This window comes from Lithobates pipiens, unplaced genomic scaffold, assembly GCF_037356315.1.
Source record: "Lithobates pipiens isolate NorthernLeopardFrog02 unplaced genomic scaffold, aLitPip1_a1.2 Scaffold_13, whole genome shotgun sequence".
NCBI lineage: Eukaryota > Metazoa > Chordata > Amphibia > Anura > Ranidae > Lithobates > Lithobates pipiens.
This window is the reverse complement of record NW_027507718.1, coordinates 547,877,357-547,894,552: the sequence shown is the minus strand read 5'-3', so window position 1 is coordinate 547,894,552 and position 17,196 is coordinate 547,877,357. Positions and strand designations below refer to the sequence as shown.

General features: G+C 44.7%; 1 non-coding gene across 1 annotated transcript; it reads left to right on the top strand.

Moving 5' to 3' along the window:
* The first annotated feature begins 2,559 nt into the window (after positions 1-2,559).
* TRNAT-CGU (transfer RNA threonine (anticodon CGU)) lies at positions 2,560-2,631 on the top strand. The gene has a single exon. It is a non-coding gene; the product is annotated as a tRNA-Thr (tRNA).
* Positions 2,632-17,196: the final 14,565 nt, after the last annotated feature.

The window sequence follows — 17,196 nt, the reverse complement described above, 5'->3', positions numbered from 1 at the left end:
AATGCCCTGTCAACACTAAATAAAATAGAAAATAGGACCCTTTCAGCAACAAATCCTCACTGTACACATACGCATGCACATACACATACCAGGCAGAACTCTAACACAGCCTGGCCAAACTGATGCCAAAGTTAAACCTACATAATCAGCCCTCAGAACCCCTTTACTGTTCTGAGGAAAAAATAAATTTGTACATGGCAGACACCTTGTCCAAAGTGTCGCCGCTACATAAACATTGGTTGTAAATATATTATGTGTGAGCTCAACTTCTTTCTACAAGAATTATGACACCACAGATGACATAACAGTGTAAAATTGGTCAGCAACAGGGCAATTATACAGAGTTAATCCCCATACACACTATCAAATTTTCTGTTGATTTTTTGTCCTCAGATTTACCAAAACCATATAATATGAGCTGAAACCTTAGAAGTTTCAATTTTTATGCAATCAGGCAGGCCCTCGCACTACATGCTTTTGGTAAATCTGAAGACAAAAATCAGCAGAACATCTGATATTGTGTAAGGGACTTAAGACAAGTCCCACATTTACTGGAGAGAAGAACACAGACTATGGCTTTACTACAAGAATTAGGTTACAGCAATGTAGGTGCTGCCATCAGCAGAATATTAATAATCATGGATAATAGGTGCAACTGGTATATGCCTAAGATTTATTTTATCTGGAGAGGGAGGTGTGGAGAATGTGAGTGATATAATGTGAGGTGGTTTAGGTGTACTTTGTTCTGCACTTAGGTTAGTTTACAGAAGTATAAAAAACAAAAACAAATGTGTGCATTCTGACAGGGTGACATACAAAAGTATGCCCTGTAGAGTGTGCAGTGGCCGAGTGGTAAGGCGTTGGTCTTGTAAATTAAAGATAGTGGGTTCTATCCACATCTGTGCCTTGACCTTTAAATCCAACCTAATCCCCTGAGTGTTGTAAATATATTCTATGTGAGCTCAGCTTCTTTCTGCAAGAATTATGACACCACAGATGACATAACAGTGTAAAATTGGTCAGCAACAGGACAATTATACAGAGGTAAGCCCCAAACACACTATCCGATTTTCTGTTAATTTTTGTCCTCAGATTTACCAAAACCATATAATATGAGCTCAAACCTTAGGAGTTTCAATTTGTATGCAATCAGGCAGGCCCTTGCACAACATGGTTTTGGTAAATCTGAAGACAAAAATCAGCAGAAAATCTTATATTGTGTAAGGGACTTAAGACTAGTCCCAAATGTGCTGGAGAGAAGAACACAGACTGGGGCTTTACTACAAGAATTATGTTACAGCAGTGTAAGTGCGGCCAGCAGCGGGATATTAACCACTACAATACAGGGCACTTTCACCCCCTTCCTTCCCAGCCCAATTTTCAGCTTTCATCGCTCTAGCGCTTTCAGTGACAATTGCGCGGTCCTGCTACACTGTACCCAAATGAAATTGTTATCATTTTGTTCGCACAAATAGAGCTTTATTTTGGTGTTATTTATTCACGACTCCGTTTTTTTTTTTTTTGCGATATAAGCGCAAAAAAAGCGGAAATTTGGAAAAAAAACAATATTTTCTTTTTTCTATTTGAAAAGAAATCCAATAAAATCTAATTTTGTCATAAATTTAAGCCAAAATGTATTCTGCTACATGTTTTTGGTAAAAAAAGTTCCGTTAAGTGTATAATAATTGGTTTGTGTGATCACGGACATATGTACGCAAATGATCATGTACATATGTGTGCAGGTGATCACGTACATATGTGTGCAGATAATCATTGGGACATGTGATTTTAGTGGGACATATGTGGGGGACATGTTTTTATTATTAGGGACATGTGTTTTTATTATTTGGGGACATGTATGTTTTGGGGACATGTGTGTTTTGGGGACATATGTGGGGACTGTGTTTGTACTGTGTGGTGTGTTGTGTGTTGACACTACACTGATGATCAGTGAGTAAAAAGCTGCAAAAAGCAGCCCATACTCACTGATCATCAGCCGGCTGCAGCGTTCTGCTCTCCTCTCCTCAGCGAGGACTTCCGTGTGAGGAGAGGAGAGCCGATTGCCTAGCAACCGGCTGTTTGTTTACATCACATGACGGCCGTGATTGGACACGGCCGTCATGTGATCAGGAGGGCCAATCACAGAGCCCTCCTGCCGATCCGAGATGTGCCGTGTCCGGGTGACACGAGCACATCGGAATCGCGCCGCTGCGCGGGCACGCGCGCGCGCGATCCCGCTACTTCTGAAGGACGTTCCTGAACGTCCTATCAGGAGTAGACGGCTCCCACCCGGCCGTATATATGCATTGGCCGGGTGGGAAGTGGTTAATAATCATGGATAACAGGTGTAACTGGTGTATGCCTAACATTTATTTTATCTGGAGAGGGAGGTGTGGAGAATGGGAGTGATATAATGTGAAGTGGTTTAGGTGTATACTGTACTGCACTTAGGTTCTTTTAGAGCAGTATAAAAAACAAAAAACAAATAAAAGTTTCTCATGCCAAACATAACTTGTGTGCATTCTCACAAGGTGACATACAAAGATATGTCCTGTAGAGGGCGCAGTTGCCAAATGGTAAGACGTTGGTCTCGTAAACCAAAGATCATGGGTTCAATCCCCATCTGTGCCTTGGTCTTTAAATCCAACCTAATCCACTGAGTGTTATAAACATTGGTTGTAAATATATTCTGTGTGAGCTCAACTTCTTTCTACAAGAACTATGACTCCACAGATGACATAACAGTGTAAAATTGGTCAGCAACTGGGCAATTATACAGAGTTAGTCCCCATACATCCATCAGATTTACCATATAATATGAGCTCAAACCTTAGCAGTTTCAATTTGTATGCAATCAGGCAGGCCCTCGCACTACATGCTTTTGGTAGATCTGAAGACAAAAATCAGCAGAAAATCTGTTATTGTGTATGGGACTTAAGACTAGTCCCAACTGTACTGGAGAGAACACAGACTAGGGCTTTACTACAAGAATTAGGATACAGCAGTGTAAGTGCGGCCAGCAGCAGGATATTAATAATCATGGATAATAGGTGCAACTGGTGTATGCCTAACATTTATTTTATCTGGAGAGAGAGGTGTGGAGAATCCAACCTAATCCACTGAGTGTTATAAACATTTGTTGTAAATATATTCTGTGTGAGCGCAACTTCTTTCTACAAGAATTATGACACCACAGATGACATAACAGTTAAAAATTGGTGTGGAGAATGTGAGTGATATAATGTGAGGTGGTTTAGGTGTACACTGTACTGCACTTAGGTTCTTTTACAACAGTACAAAAAAAAAAGGTTCTCATGCCAAACTCAGAGGGTGATATAAAAAGTAAAGTACTATAGAGGGTGTGGTGGCCTATTTGTAAGGTGTTGTTCTCATAAACCAACAATCGTGGGTTCAATCCCTATTTGTGCCTAAATATTTAATCTCAATGTACCATAAACATTTGTGATAAGTTAGTAGACCACATAACTGTGGGTTTGCATGATGTTCCTCTATTTGTAATGAAATAAGTTCACACTGAACAACAAAGATTTTGCTTCCTGAACACCTCTGGGTGTATCTTAGAGACTTGTGGCTGTTAATCATGAAAATAACCTGTAATGTACCGTTTTATAGAAAGCTTCTGTTTTTGCTATTTCTTTTTATCCGTGTTTCACAGTGGTGGCTCATGCTAAACTTTTGGGGAGGGGGTGGCAAACACACCCCCCCCCAAGTCCCAGGTCATGGTGCTGTGGTTTCCTCAGCTTCTCCTCCCGGCCAAGTCAATCCACCTCCTGTCCTGATTGAGGAGAAGCCATAAGAATATAGCAAATATTGATTTGTTATTGTCACAAGTGGTTGGGTTCTGCTCCCTGAGTCTAACCTTTTTCATGCCAATAAAAAACCTTGGGAACTAATCGTGTGGCTTGAAAAAGAAAAAAACTAATAGAAACCTATGAATCTGGCAGCCCCGGCACATGCATCCCGCATGAAATCTGCCGTGATGGAACGGCTGCTCCTGGTTAGAGATGAGCTTGGTGTTCGATTTGAGCGCATGTTCGACTCGAACATCGGCCATTCGTCTGTTCAGCGAATTCAGAACTTGAACCGTTTGCACCAAATTCGTGTGGCACTTACGACCCACAATGTACTACGCCATCGCAGTGCATTGCTGGCTCATGATTGGCCAAGCATGCACTGTGACCCCTCATGCTTGGCCAATCACAGCGCCGGCAGCGAGGAGAGCCATAATTGGCCATAGGCAGGATGCCTGTGGCCAATTATAGCTCAGGGGATTTAGTACACACCCCACACTATATAAGGCCGCCAGCATGGCAGCCTTGTGTAGTGTGTTGGCGTGCAGGGAAAGAGCTAGATAGGCAGGGACAGTGTGTTCTTTTCTCAGCCATCTGCAGGAGTTAGTGGGTGTTGTGTGCCTCCAGCGCAGTATACACCTGTATCTACATTTTATTGCTGGTGTTCTCTAATACAGGCATCTGCAAAAGTTAGTGGGTGTTGTGTGCCTCCAGCACAGTATACATCTGTATCTACCCTTTATTGCTGTTGTTCTCTAATATAGCCATCTGCAGGAGTTAGTGGGTGTTGTGTGCCTCCAGCACAGTATACATCTGTATCTACCCTTTATTGCTGTTGTTCTCTAATACAGGCATCTGCAGGAGTTAGTGGGTGTTGTGTGCCTCCAGCGCAGTATACACCTGTATCTACCCTTTATTGCTGGTGTTCTCTAATACAGGCATCCGCAGGAGTTAAAGTGGGTGTTGCGTGCCTCCAGCACAGTATACACCTGTATCTACCCTTTATTGCTGGTGTTCTCTAATACAGCCATCTGCAGGAGTTAGTGGGTGTTGTGTGCCTCCAGCACAGTATACACCTGAAGATACCCTTTATTGCTGGTGTTCTCTAATACAGGCATCTACAGGAGTTAAAGTGGGTGTTGTGTGCCTCCAGCACAGTATACACCTGAAGATACCCTTTATTGCTGGTGTTCTCTAATACAGGCATCTACAGGAGTTAAAGTGGGTGTTGTGTGCCTCCAGCACAGTATACACCTGAAGTTCCCCCTTATTGCTGTTGTTGTCTGCTGCATAGCTTGCATATTAGCCTTTGCAATTAGCACTTTTCATTTCAAACGTTCAAGTCCCATAGACTTTAATAGGGTTCTAAAGTTCGTACAAATTTCCAGTCCGTTCGAAGGTTCTGGTGCGAACCGAACCGGGAGGGGTGTTTGGCTCATCCTTACTCCTGATGTTTTCAGTTTTACTTTTCCCTTGCATTCTATAATATTTGTGTAGCTCATACATGTCCAGACATGTCCTCAGACATATTCTACAACATTTGGGGAACTGATAGAGTTGTCATGCTGAGGCTGAATGGATGCTGCCTGGATTGTTATGTCATTGTTTCTATACATAGCGTTGTCTTATACATGTAATTTGCATAACAATAAGGCAGTTAGATCATTGTTATCAGACGACTGGTGACAGCAGAAATGTCTCCCTAACGTCAGAACAGCCGTGATACCTTCTGCTACGTATTATAATGTCCCCTGGTGTATATGTGCTATAGTTAACCATTGAACCTTGGACTTTATTATATAGCGTAGAACTCTAGGTCCACATTATCCCAAAGTGCCCATTGGGCAGGATGTGCCGTCTTTTCCCTCTGAAATATCGAAGGGAACGGCCAGCTTAGCTATGGAAGAATTCCCATTACAACATCTCTGAAACTATGAATATATGAGGGAAGGCCATTAAAGCGGAGGTCCACCCTAAAGTGGACCTTCCGCTCATTGGAACCCTCCCCCCCTCCGGCGCCACAATTGGCACCTTTCAGGGGGGAGGGGGGTGCAGGTACCTGTACAGTACAGGTATCTGCACCCACTTCCGGCGTAGATTCTGCAGAATCTACACCCCTTTCCGAAAGTCCCCCCGCTGCCTGCTGGGAAACACACGTATCCCAGAGACAGCGGGGACCATCCTTATTGCTCAGCGCGACTCGCGCATGCGCAGTAGGGAACCAGGAAATGAAGCCGAAAGGCTCCACTTCCTGATTCCCATACCCAAGATGGCGGTGGCAGCACCCGAGAGACGATCGAGAGATCGGCTTCGGGTGCCGACATCGCGGGCGCGCTGGGCGGGTAAGTGTCATTATTTTAAAAGTCAGCAGCTGCAGTATTTGTAGCTGCTGGCTTTTAAAAAAAAAACGGCGGACTCCCGCTTTAAGTTCTTATGCTCACCATGATCTGCTAGGGATCTGAAATTTTGCAGTGTAAGGGTCAATTCTGCTTAGACGTCTGGACCACCAGTGAGAATCTGTCGGAGCCCAGGAAAACATTCAAATCAAGACAAGAGAGTCGTTTCAAAGAAGTCTCAGTTTAATGGTAGTATGAGCTGTACATTTATACAGGATAAGGACAAAGAAAATTGCACAACTTAAAGGAGGGAGGGAGGAAAGACAGAGTTCATCGCATGAGACATAAATCTTATATAAACAAGTAGCATGACATCTCAGACATAATTTAACCACTTCAATACTGGGCACTTTGCACCCCCTTCCTGCCAAGGCCAATTTTCAGCACTGTCACTTTTTAAATGACCATTGCGCGGTCGTGCTACACTGTACCCAAACAACATTTTTATCATTTTGTTCCCACAAATAGAGCTTTATTTTTTTTTGGTGGTATTTGATAACCTCTGCAGTTTTTATTTTTTGCTAAACAAATAAAAAAAAGACCAAAAATGTCGGTCCTTTGTTGCTGGCTGCTAGGGGGTCTATTGATATTGATTGCTGGGAGATCTATCGTGGTTGACAGGGGTCTATTGTTGTTGGGGGGTCCATTGTTGATGGGGTGATCTATTGTTGCTGCTGGATCTATTGATGACAGGGTCTATTGTTTCTAAGGGGGGGGTCTGTTCTTGCTGGGGGGTCCATTGTTGCTTTTGTTGGCTGCAGGTAATTTATCTTACTGCATTTCTTGTTTTTATTAACAAATTCCTTACAAATTCCTTAAAGTGGTTCTGCACCTTTAAAAAAAATATTAAAAGCCAACAGCTACAAATATTGCAGCTGCTGACTTTTAATAAATTGACACTTACCTGTCCCAGGGTCCAGCGATGTCGGCGGCAGATGACGAGCGATCGCTCGTCTCTCTGCTGCCCCCTCCGCCATCCTCTGTCAGGGAATCGGGAAGTGAAGCGTTGCGGCTTCACTGCCCGGGTTCCCTACTGCACATGCGCGAGTCGTGCTGCGCGTCTCTGCTGGTCCCCGCTGTGTCCTGGGAACTGTGTGTTTCCCAGAACACAACCGGGGGGGGGGGGGCATCTGCTGCGGTCTGTCCCGGAAGTGGGTGCAGATACCTGGATTATCCAGGTAACTGCACCCCCCCTCCCCCCTGAAAGGTGCCGATTGTGGCACCGGAGTGGGGGAGGGATCAGATGAGCGGAACTTCCACTTCAGGGTGGAGGACCGCTTTAACACCATAGATCTATTCAAAATGGCACAGTGGCCAAGTGGTAAGGTATTGGTCTCATGAACCTATTCAATCCCTATCTGTGCCTTGTTCTATAATCTCAAGAGTAGAGAAAATGTTTGTGATAAATTAGTAAACTACATACACGACACTTATGGTGAAGACAACATGTATTTCCTTCAATTGTAAGGATGTTTTATCACAGTGTAGTATCCATCCTCTGTGTGATAATTGTGTGTCTATAAGCCCCCTACAGTTCTTATCTCTTCCAGTAACAGAATATTGCTAAATCTCACACATGGAATCAACCAATAGATGGAATTTTCACATTGTATTGTCAGATGTGCAAATACAACTTGTGACATACAACCATCTCACCTGTAGAGGGCACAGTGGCCAAGTGGTAAGGTATTGATCTCACGAACCAAAGACCATGGGTTTAATCCCCATTTTGCCTGATTCTCTGCTTAATGACTGCCCCACATACATTTACTATAGCAGGCCAGCCCCTTAGCACAACATCACATACCTGTACGTGATCTCTTCCATAGGCTCTGGGGTGTGTGCAACCGAGCCACTCAGCTGGTGTGACAGCTGCTGGGAACACAATGATCATTTGTGGAGAGGCAGAACAGTGGTCTGCCTATGTCAGTGATAGGGAACCTTGGCACCCCAGATGTTTTGGAACTATATTTTCCATGATGCTCATGCACTCTGCAGTGTAGATGAGCATCATGGGAAATGTAGTTCCAAAACATCTGGGGTGCCAAGGTTCGCCATCACTGGTCTATGTAAACAAGGCAGACCGCTGTTCTGTCAGAAAAGAAAATAGAGATCTCATGTTTTTGCTAAGCAGAAACATGGATCTCCGTTTTCCTTTAGTCAGTGCACCTCCCTAGAGTTATGGTAGAAATACACGATAATAAAATCGAGCGAAAATTTCTGTTCTGCAAACGGGAACACATTTAACCCTTTGATCGCCCCTTCCCTGCCAGTGTCATTTATACAGCGACAGTGCTTTTTTTTTATTTTTTTTATTTTTTAGCACTGAACACTAGTAAACAAAAAAAGTCAGTGCTACTACCCATATATCACATAGATAGCAGAGCTCCCAGGTGCTCGATCCACAGTCATTGGCTGAGTAGGAAAATGAGTTAACCACTTTCAGACCGGACCATTTTGCTGGTAAATGACCAGAGGTCTTTTTACACTTTGGCACTGCGCTGCTTTAACTGGTAATTGCGCGGTCATGCAATGTTGTACCCAAACAAAATTTGCGTCCTTTTCTTCCCACAAATAGAGCTTTCTTTTGATGGTATTTGATTGCCTCTGCGATTTTTATTTTTTGCGATATAAACGTAAAAAGACCGCAAATTTTGAAAAAAAATGATATTTTCTACTTTTTGTTATTAGAAAAATCCAATAAACTCAATTTTAGTCATACATTTAGGCCAAAATGTATTCAGCCACATGTCTTTGGTAAAAAAAAAGTCAATAATTGTATATTTATTGGTTTGCGCAAAAGTTGTCACATCTACAAACTAAGGTACGTTTTCTGGAATTTACGCAGCTTTTAGTTTACGACTGCCTATCTCATTTCTTGAGGTGCTAAAATGGCAGGGCAGTACAAAACCCCCCCAAATGACCCCATTTTGGAAAGTAGACACCCTAAGGAAATTGATAAGTGGCATGTTGAGCCCATTGAATATTTTATTTTTTTGCCTCAAGCGATTGAATAATGACAAAAAAAAATTTTTTTTTTTTTTTTTACACAAAGTTGTCACTAAATGATATATTGCTCACACATGCTATGGGCGTATGTGAAATGACACCCCAAAATAAATTCTGCTGCTTCTCCTGAGTATGGGGATACCACATATGTGGGACTTTTTGGGAGCCTAGCCGCGTACGGGGCCCCGAAAACCAAGCACCGCCTTCAGGCTTTCTAAGGGCGTAAATTTTTGAGTTCACTTCTCACTACCTATTACAGTTTTGAAGGCCATAAAATGCCAAGATGGCACAAAACCCCCACAAATGACCCCATTTTAGAAAGTAGACACCCCAAGCTATTTGCTGAGAGGCATGTTGAGTCCATGGAATATTTTATATTTTGCCACAAGTTGCGGGAAAATTACAAACTTTTTTTTTTTTTTTTTTTTTTAACAAAGTTGTCACTAAATGATATATTGCTCATGCATGCCATGGGCATATGTGAAATGACACCCCAAAATAAATTCTGTTGCTTCTCCTGAGTACGGGGATACCACATATGTGGGACTTTTTGGGAGCCTAGCCGCGTACGGGGCCCCGAAAACCAAGCACCGCCTTCAGGCTTTCTAAGGGCGTTACAGTTTTGAAGGCCATAAAATGCCAAGATGGCACAAACCCCCCCCAAATGACCCCATTTTGGAAAGTAGACACCCCTAAATTTAGGGGTACACTAGTGAGACTAGGTAATAAATGGCGGGTGCCCTGAAACTATAAAAAAATAACTAACCAACCAGCGTCACCTGTAACAGTTATATGGTGATCACTGGTGAAAGGGTTAACTAGGGGGCAATTAGGGGGCTTTATGCGGTAGTATATGGGGGTCCCTGGCGCTATAAAAAGCTGCAGCGAACCTAAATACCTACCTGCCTAACTAGCGTCACCTGTGACACTAATACAGCGATCAGAAAAACGATCGCTTATTAGGCTGGGTTCACACTGGAGCGATGCGGGAACGCCACGAATGCGCGGCGGCTTCCCGCATCGCATGCCTCCCGGCGGCAGTTCACACTGCCCTATGCGAACTGCTGGGAGTGTCAGTGAAATGTTACTGACACCCCCAGATCAGTTCGCATATCGCAGTGCGATCTGCAAACTCGGATCGCATGGTGTGAACACCCATGCGATCCGATTCTGCTGCGGGCCAAAAAAAGGGTCCCGTGCGAATTTGCGGCGGGTGCGGCGGGTGCGGCGAATGGCTGAACTCGAATCGCACAGAGATCGGATGTGATTTGCACTGCAGTGCGGTGCGAATCACATCCGTTCTCATAAACCGCTGCAATGTGAACCCAGCCTTAGTGACACTGGCGACGGGGGGTGATCACGGGGTTAAACCTTTATTGGGGGGGTTAGGGGGGTACCTTAGAACTAAAGGGGGCTAACCCTAACTGCCCTAACAGTTATTAGTCACAAATGACACCCGCCGGGTGATCAGGGGGTTAAACCTTTATTAGGTAATAAATGGCGGGTGCCCTGAAACTATAAAAAAATAACTAACCAACCAGCGTCACCTGTAACAGTTATATGGTGATCACTGGTGAAAGGGTTAACTAGGGGGCAATCAGGGGGCTTTATGCGGTAGTATATGGGGGTCCCTGGCGCTATAAAAAGCTGCGGCGAACCTAAATACCTACCTGCCTAACTAGCGTCACCTGTGACACTAATACGGCGATCAGAAAAATTATCGCTTATTAGGCTGGGTTCACACTGGAGCGATGCGGAAACGCCGCGAATCCGTGGCGGGTTCCCGCATCGCATGCCTCCCAGCGGCAGTTCACACTGCCCTATGCGAACTGCTGGGAGTGTCAGTGAAATGTTACTGACACCCCCAGATCAGTTCGCATATCGCAGTGCGATCTGCAAACTCGGATCGCATGGTGTGAACACCCATGCGATCCGATTCTGCTGCGGGCCAAAAAAAGGGTCCCGTGCGAATTTGCGGCGGGTGCGGCGGGTGTGGCGGGTGCGGCGGGTGCGGCGAATGGCTGAACTCGAATCGCACAGAGATCGGATGTGATTTGCACTGCAGTGCGGTGCGAATCACATTCGTTCTCATAAACCGCTGCAATGTGAACCCAGCCTTAGTGACACTGGCGACGGGGGGTGATCACGGGGTTAAACCTTTATTGGGGGGGTTAGGGGGGTACATTAGAACTAAAGGGGGCTAACTCTAACTGCCCTAACAGTTATTACAGTCACAAATGACACCAATGCAAAAAAAAATAAAAAATGACATTGGTGTCACTGTGACTGGGGGGCAGGGGTAATTGGGGGGGTGATCGGGGGGTAAAGGGGGGGTGTGAGTGTGCCTGGCATGTTCTACTGTGTGTGTAGAGTGTTGGTGCAACTCACCGATCCGCTCTCCTCCGTGTCGGAACGAAAAATACCGACACGGAGGAGAGAATACATCACTTCCTCTCCTGTGTTTACATTACAGGAGAGGAAGTGATGTCACCGGGGATTTCTATTCGTCGGGAGCGATCGCGAGGGGGTGGCCATGAATGAATGGCCGCCCCCTCGTCCCGGATCGCTCCCGGACGAAAACCGACCGCCGCAGGCACCGGGCGGGGGCCCGATCGGGCCCCCGACCCGCGGGAGGCAAGGGACGTACATGTATGTCCTTATGCCTGCCCGTGCCATTGTACCGACGTACATCGGCGTGCGGCGGTCGGCAACTGGTTAAAGATGATCCGCACTCCAGTGATTGCTGTGACCAAACGCAGATAAGAAAGGTTGACGTGTTTCAGCCCATAAGGCCTTAGTCATAACCACTGTATTGGTGTCACTGGTCCCCAAAAAAGTGTCACTTAGTGTCAGATTTTTTCCGCCGCAATGTTGCAGTCTTGCTAAAAATTGGCGATCACCGTCCATTACTAGTGTAAAATATAATTTTTTTTTTGAAAAAAATGTAAAGTCTCGAAATCTATCCCACAGTTTGTAGACGCGATAACGTTGGGGCAAAATAATCAATATACGCTTATTGGGATTTTTTTTTTACTAAAAATATGTAGGCAAATACATATTGGCCTAAATTGATGAAGAAATTATATTTTTTACATTTTTTTATTGGATATGTTTTATAGCAGAATGTAAAATATATATTCTGTACTAGACATTGCAAACATATTTTTTTAGCATTCCTCTGGCCAAAGGCTGTCAATATAAATTTTCATTTATCTACAAAAATGTCCAATATGTTTTTAATAGACTTCCGCAAGGCTATCACAGTTCGCTGTCTATATTTCATGAGGCGTTGGAAAATGTTTTACCAAAATTCTCTAGATCAGATTGCTCAATCCAGTATGTAGATGACATTCTTCTTTCAAGTGAAAATGAGGAGGAGCATTTGGCTCTTCTGGCAGAATTGTTGACACTTCTGCAAGAAGAAGGTCTCAAGCTGAATACATGCAAAGCTCAGTTCATGAAACGTGAAGTAAAATTTCTAGGAATTTTGATTGGTCCAGGGAAGAAGCAGCCTTTACAGGAACATATAGAGGCCTGTGCATCTTTACCTGTACCAACAACATTCTAAGAGACAATTGAGACAATTTTTGAGTTTGGTAAATTTTTTCAGAGATTTTATTGAGTCATTGGCAGAGAAAGCGAAACCGCTATATGACTGTCACGGTCCCTACCGTGCCTTGCAGTCAGCCAAGCGTGGTCACGCCCCAAGTGGCTCTGGGTGGTATTGAACTCATGACTCTCTGTTCTTGTTCCTGCCTAGTTCAGCATGTAGCACTGAAGGGGATACTCTGATTGCACCTGTCACTCTTGGATCAGCTGAGACAGGTTACCTAATCTGCTGGGTATAAAAGACTGCCTCGCTCTGAGGGCCTTGTCAGTTCATTGTCTTATTTCCTCATGTTTGCCAAGAGTTCCTGCGCTCCTGTGTTCTGTTGCAGTGTTCCAAGACTGCCCCCTGGCTTCAGACCCTGGCTTTGTTTATCGTTATCCTGACTTCTGGAATCCCTGACTGTGACTTTACCTCGACTATCCCTTGGCTATTCCTGTCAAGCCCCCGTGCACAGATTCAGAGCCCAGGTAGCTTATCTCTTTGTTACTGTGGACTGTGCTTATTTGCAAGGGTTTGCGTACATCTCTGCTCCATGGACTCCAAACTAGGTAAGCCCTTACAATGACTTGTTAAAACATACAGAGGAGAATGAATTCGGTCCCTGGACAGAAGTCCAGCAAAAAGCTTTTGAAATGTTGAAAAATGATTTTCAGTCATCCCAGGGCCGTCTTTAATACTGAGTGGACCCTGGGCAAAACTTATCTTGGGGCCCCCCATGCAGTTTCGCTCTCCACCTACTCCGAGACATACAATAAATAGCAGCTAGACTCAAAATCAGTTTACTGAATCAGATCAGGCAGCTATTGCGAACTGGTTGCCAGAGGTATCATTACAGCTTACTGACTGGTTGCTAGAGGTTACAGAACACAGTACAGTTCATTAGTTAGTTTCTAGAGGTCACAGCACATGAGTTCTGCTTGTTGATTGGTTGCAAGAGGATTACGGTGGATATGACCTCAGGGGGGGGCATTATGTCAATGCTGCCGGCCGCCACTATTTACATATGAATGCCAGTAATTTACATGTAAATACAGGGTCTGCAGGTGAGTCATCTGTAGACAAAAATAGGGTAGAGCTGGGCAGCATTAGTAGCAGCACTTCACAGTGAGATATCGGGACACAACACAGGACTAAAACCTCAAGGAGCGAGGGAATTTAAACTGAGAAATATGAGGCAGCTGCTTTGGGCCCCACAACAATGACAGGGCCCAGGGCAGCTGCCCCTTTTGCCCTGCATTAAAAACGGCCCTGAGTCAGCCCCTGCATTAGCGATGGTGGATAAACTGGCACCATTTGCTTTGCAAGTGCATGTTTCAGAAATTGACATCTCAGCTGTTTTGCTTCAGAAACAGGGAGAAGATTGGAAAATTCTTGGGTATTTTTCTCATCTGATTACTCCCGTGGAAAAGGGCTTTGAGGAATGTGTCCGGCAATTAGTGGGAGTATATTATGCGGTAAAAGCAATAGAGCCTATTAAAGGATTTAACAAAATCATTTTACAGACCCCCCACATAGTACTTTGAAGTTCCTTTTTGAGAAAAAATGTTCCTGGAGTCTCCAACCAAAGATTTTCTCAATGGTTGTTGGCCCTGTCACCAAAACAAATACAGGTTGAATACAATGCCAAGTATATCCTTCCTCAGTTGATGGAATACAGTGGTCTAGAACGTGAGAACGTGAAGAGAAGAACAGAAGAACGGAAGGCGGCGGCGGCGACAGAAGACCGGGCCACCGCCTGTAAAAGAGCTATAAGAAGGCGCGGTGGCCCGGCAGAAGAACCGAAGAGGGGGACAAGACCCCCGAAGTCGGAAGAAGGGCGGCGGCGAGGAAGAAAGCTGGGCTCCTCCGCTAGCAAAAGAGCTAGAAGAAGATAGCGGAGGAGTCCGGCGAGAAGACCCCCCGAAGACGAAAGACCCCCGGAGCTGTGCAATAAACTATTTTTACCCTGTGTTGTGTTTTTTTTGTACTTTTTTCACAGGTGAATGGTTAGGGGTACATTGTACCCCATACTCATTCACATAGGGTGGGGGCCGGTATCCGATAAGCCCCTCACCCGCAGACCCCGACAACCAACAGCCAGGGTTGTCGGGAAGAGGCCCTTGTCCTCATCAACATGGGGACAAGGTGCTTTGGGGTGGGGGGGCCGTGCGGCCCCCCCTTCCCCAAGGCACCCCCCATGTTGAGGGCACGCGGCCTGGTACGGCTCAGGGGGGGGGGCGCTCGCTCGCCCCCCCTTTCCTGGCCGGCCGGGTAGCGTGCTCGGACAAGGGTCTGATGTGGACCTGGGGGGAACCCCCACGCCGATTTTTTTCGGCGTTGGGGTTCCCCTTTAAGTCCATACCAGGTGGCGGGGCCAGCGACGTCTCCTTCGTGGGCCCCGCCTACCTGGAGACCCGCTCGAAATTAGTGGACTTTTCTCCGGGCGGGAAAAGTCTGTTAATTTCAAAAGTACGGCGGACTGGCATATGCACGGCCGGATTGTCCGCCAAAATGCGAGTCCGGTGGGAAGATTGGAGTGCAAAACTACTTTCTAAGTCCGCCGTACTTTCGGGTCAAAAAAGTATGCCGGAGGCCACACACGGGGGGATTGTCCGGCGGACTTGAGTTTGCTGGACTTTTCCACCTGATTGTTTGATCGTGTGTACGCGGCATTAGTATCAGATTTGTCTGCCGCAATGTCGCAGCCCCACTAAAAACCACTGATCGCCGCCATTACTAGTAAAAAAAAAGGTAAAAAGTGCCTAAATATATCCCATAGTTTGTAGACAGTATAACGTTTGCTTAAACCAATTAATATACACTTATTGGGATTTTTTTACCAAAAATATGTAGCAGAATACACATTGGCCTAAATTGATGCAGAAATTAGATTTTTTTTTTTTTTTTTTTTATTGGATGTGTTTTATAGCAGAATGTAAAGAATATCGTTTTTTTTTAAAACTGTAAGCCTTTTTTTGTTTATAGCGCAAAAAAAAAAAAACGCAGAGGTGATCAAATACCACCAAAGGAAATATCGATTTGTGGGAAAAAAAACGATGTGGATTTTATTTGGGTACATCGTTGCACGACTGCACAATTGGCAGTTAAAATAATGCAGTGCCGTATCACAAAAAATGGCCTGGTCATGAGAGGGGGGTAAATCTTCCAGAGCTGAAGTGGTTAAACCTAATGTACTGAGTACTATAAGCATTTGTGTTAATGAGTGGACAACATAACCGTCCCTTGTGGTTCTGATGACATGAATTTGCTCCAATTGTAAGGAAATGAGTTCAGACTGAACCACAAAGGTTTTGCTCCCAGAACACCTCTGGGTGCATCTTAGAGACTTGTGGCTGTTAATCATGAAAATAACCTGTAATGTAGCCTATCCTGTACCGCTTTATAGAAAGATTCTGTTTTTGCAATTTCTTCTTTATACGTGTTTCAGTTTTACTTTTCCCTTGTGTTCTACAACATTTGAGTATCTTATACATGCCCAGACATCTCATACATGTTCAGGCATGTCCTCAGGCATATTCTACAATGTTTGTGCGTCTCATGCATGTCCGGACATGTCCTCAGGCATATTCTACAATGTTTGTGTATCTCATGCATGTCTGGACATGTCCTCAGGCATATTCTACAACATCCTCAGGCATATTCTACAATGTTTGTGCATCTCATGCATGTCTGGCCATGTCCTCAGACATATTCTACAACATCCTCTGGCATATTCTACGATGTTTGTGCGTCTCATGCATGTCCGGACATGTCCTCAGGCATATTCTACAATGTTTGTGCATCTCATGCATGTCCGGACATGTCCTCAGGCATATTCTACAATGTTTGTGCATCTCATGCATGTCCGGACATGTCCTCAGGCATATTCTACAATGTTTGTGCATCTCATGCATGTCTGGACATGTCCTCAGGCATATTCTACAATGGTTGTGCATCTCATACATGTCTGGACATGTCCTCATGCATATTCTACAACATCCTCAGGCATATTCTACAATGTTTGTGCATCTCACACATGTCTGGACATGTCCTCAGGCATATGCTACAATGTTTGTGCATCTCGTGCATGTCCAGACATGTCCTCAGGCATATTCTACAATGTTTGTGCATCTCATACATGTCCAGACATGTTCTCAGGCATATTCTACAATGTTTGTGCATCTCGTGCATGTCCAGACATGTCCTCAGGCATATTCTATAATGTTTGCGCATCTCATACATGTCCAGACATGTCCTTAGGCATATTCTGCAATGTTTGTGCATCTCGTGCATGTCTGGACATGTCCTCAGGCATATTCTACAATGTTTGTGCATCTCATACATGTCCAGACATGTCCTCAGACATATTCTACAATGTTTGTGCATCTTA